Source organism: Sinocyclocheilus rhinocerous, unplaced genomic scaffold (assembly GCF_001515625.1).
Source record: "Sinocyclocheilus rhinocerous isolate Xijiao unplaced genomic scaffold, SAMN03320098_v1.1 scaffold28, whole genome shotgun sequence".
In the NCBI taxonomy this organism is placed as follows: Eukaryota; Metazoa; Chordata; class Actinopteri; order Cypriniformes; family Cyprinidae; genus Sinocyclocheilus; species Sinocyclocheilus rhinocerous.
In genome coordinates this window covers 2634922-2638294 of record NW_015652416.1, presented here as the reverse complement: position 1 = coordinate 2638294, position 3373 = coordinate 2634922, and the positions used below count along the sequence as shown (strand labels likewise).

The following is a 3373-nucleotide window of genomic DNA, read 5'->3' as shown; positions in this document are numbered from 1 at the left end:
CCCAGATCAGCTTGTGTCCGGAAACGTCTCGCTGCTGCTGAGGAGAGTGCGTGTGGCGGATGAGGGAAGCTACTCGTGTTTCGTCAGGGTTCAGACGTACGGCAGCGCAGCCATGCTGATGCAAGTCGCAGGTAACCAATCACAAATCACACGGGACATTCAACTTTTCAATTCAAGTTTATTTGTATAGCGCTTTTCACGATACAAATTGTTGCAAAGCAACTTTACAGTAAATTAAGTTTCTACAATATTTAGTGGTAGCTTATCAGTGGTGACTGTCAGTTTATGTACATATGGCAGAAATGTACGGAAAAATCAATTAAAGACTGTGGCGAGGGGGGCGTGGTTCAGCGAAGTCTGCTGCGGGAGAGAGGGACGGGAGACGAGCGGTGAGTAAGTAGGTCAAGTGCAAAATGATGAACACCTGTGTCTGATTGCAGTAATTAGCCTGGAGAGACCGGATAAAAGGGCAGACTGGAGAACAGAGAGAGAGAGCGAGACTGGGACTCGTGACGGGATGTCAATCCCGTGGCAAAAACAGAGAAACAAATAATGACATAATTAGCGTAGCTGCTGTTCCAACGAAGCAAAATTTATTTGTTTAACCCAAGCTAAAGAATAATAATGTGCATTTGATCAGATATAACTGCAGTACAAGATTATGAGATGCATTATTTGAATGCTTGGCCAAAGAGATGTGTCTTTAATCTAGATTTAAACAGAGAGAGTGTGTCTGAACCCCGAACATTATCAGGAAGGCTATTCCAGAGTTTGGGAGCCAAATGCGATAACTATAATAAATAAAATATGAACTGCTAATGTTTAAACTACTACTAATAATAATCATAATATTTATATTTATATGAAATTTATGAAACAAATTAAATAATAATTGAATGTATTATTATTATATATATTTTTTCTACTACTACTACTACTGCTGCTGCTACTTTTAATAAAGTATTATACTTAATAGTAATAATGATAATATTATTATTATTATAAAACAAATTTAACAACAAGAATAAAACTACTACTGTTTAAATAATTTACTGTAGTTGTTGTTATTATTATTATTATTATTAAAATTAAATTTTTGTAAAATTATTACAAAAGTTAAGCACATTATTACTGTTTTATTCTATTTTTGATCAAGACTTGTAAAAAAAAAAATCTTGCTGACCCCAATTTTTTGAATGGTCGTAGAACTTGATTGCAAGAGAAAAGTTATAGCTAAATATAAAATGTTTGTGTATAATATATACATATGTTTAAAGGGGTCATCGGATGCAAAATTCACTTTTGTTGTTGTTTGAACATGAATGTGTGTTGGAAGTGTGTGTACACATCCACCCTATAATGATAAAAATCCACCCAGTGTTTTTTTTTAAATCCCTATTTTAAAATCCCCTTTCTCAAATCAGGCTGTTCTGAGATTCCTGTCAGAATGACGTAGTTCTGCACAGGCCCCTCCCACGATAGTTGATTGACAATTGTTTCAACACTGATTGTCTCCTAGAATGTCTCCTAAGCGATTAAGTTGTTTTATTGTTGGATGTTATAATGAATATAGCAGTCGTCATTTACTCCCGACATCTGAGCCGCTGAAGACACAGAGGATTAACGTTACTTTCGTTTTGAAGTTAATGCGCCAATCCCCGATCTGCCTAAATGCGTCTGTTTGCGCGAATCATTCGTGATCCAGCTTCATCTGCAGAAGAAGTGAGTATAAGGGTTTTTTATGAATATTTGCAAATCGCCTTTCCTAATAACGCGCTAGTTAGCAAGTTCTGTGGCTAAAGTAAACAGTATTGTGAGAACGGCTGGTCACCCACGGAAGAGAGGGGCGGGGTCAGCAGAGCTCATTAGCATTTAAAGCAACATGGACTAGAACCGCGTGCTGAAAACAGAGCTGATTTTGACAGGGTAAAAAAGGGTGTTGTTTTACACTACCATTGAGAAATTTTAACCAAAGTATGTTATAGACTTTTCATTAAGACCCTAAAGAATCATATCAATTTGTGGAAAATGGGCATCCGATGACCCCTTTAAAGTAAACAAGCATCACTATTAAATGTCGATTTAAATTCAGCCTAATTGTTTTTGTTGTTGTTTTTGTTTTCTTCTACTTCTTATTTAATTTAAATGTAATGTTTTTCCTGTAGTAAGTGGTAATGCACCAGCCTAATTTTCCAGTGCTTAAAAATGCCGAATGTGATTAGTGACGACTGATTAGCCGACTAGATTTCCAGAGAACCCACCTGAACGAGTACTTCACTTTGGGAAGGCTGCATGCCCTGGAATGAAGGGAGACAGAGAGAAGGAGCGGGAGTCGGGCGATCCATTTGTGCCGGGAGCGAACCCCGCGCTCTCTGTCTGAGGGGGCACCTATGCTTCCCTGGGCATTGTCTGGGATAATGACTCCAAGATTGGCTGATTCCTCCGTCCTGCACGCTCCACCCTGCTCCGGCATCTTCCGCTAATTTACGGCCAGGGCCAGACGCACCGACTTTGATGGTGATTGATGTTTTGAGCTCCCTTGCATTTAACACAGAGGAGAGGAACAGAAGAGAGAGAGGCTCGTGAGCGACTGCTGAAGGAGAGATGGAGGGGAGGAGATATAGAATGGATAAAAAAAACACAACGATGGAAGGGAAGAGAAAGAGAGTGGGAGAAGGGAATAGACTAGTTAGCCCTGCATGTCTGGCGCTGGATTGATGCTGTGGGCCGGCAGGGGCTGTTGTGTCAAGGCTGAACTTTTTGAGAGGCTGCCCAAAACTTTTAATGCTGTTTCTCCCAGCGCTAATTTTGCCCCCAAAGGCCCAGCTCTGCCATCAGCATCACTGCAGGCTCAGGGGCTAATGCCCCGTGTGTGTGTGTGTGTGTTGACGGTGTGTATGACAGTTCAGGCCAGTGCATGCTCTTGTAACAGATATTTCAGAGTGCCTGTCCACATATAGAATTACATCAGCACTCATATGAGCTCTGAGATACTATAAATATAGTGAATATAGGGAGGAGAGTGAGAGAGTTTGAGGAGTGCTGTGCTCAATAATCGTTGCTGCTGCAACATAGTTTAAATTAATTTCATGCGAGTTATTTATTCTTGATCAGGACTTCTAGAGACTTATTGTTTTAGACGTATACCCTAGAATTTTATTCTTTTTTGCAAATTATAATTTATAACAAACTAACTCTAACCCAAACCATAATACAGCTTGCCCTAATACAATTTGAAGGTTATATTTTTCAATTATTATTGTTGTTGTTGTTATATAACTTATTATATTTAATAATTATTATAATAAAATATAAACCACTAATGTTAAAATTACTATTAATTATATATATATATATATATATATATATATAT

The 3373-nt window shown here is 38.4% G+C and overlaps 1 protein-coding gene across 3 annotated transcripts in view; it reads left to right on the top strand.

The window, feature by feature from the left end:
• LOC107715026 (MICOS complex subunit mic25a-like) overlaps positions 1 to 3373 on the top strand; it is an 82649-nt gene that overhangs the window by 62548 nt on the left and 16728 nt on the right. For 2 of the 3 annotated variants that reach the window (XM_016521063.1, XM_016521062.1), the window contains one exon: positions 441 to 458. The exons of the other annotated variant lie outside the window; for it this stretch is intronic. The gene's annotated coding sequence lies outside the window, so the exon portion shown is untranslated. Of the gene's footprint in view, positions 1 to 440; positions 459 to 3373 lie in introns of those variants that run through there. 3 annotated transcript variants of the gene reach the window in all.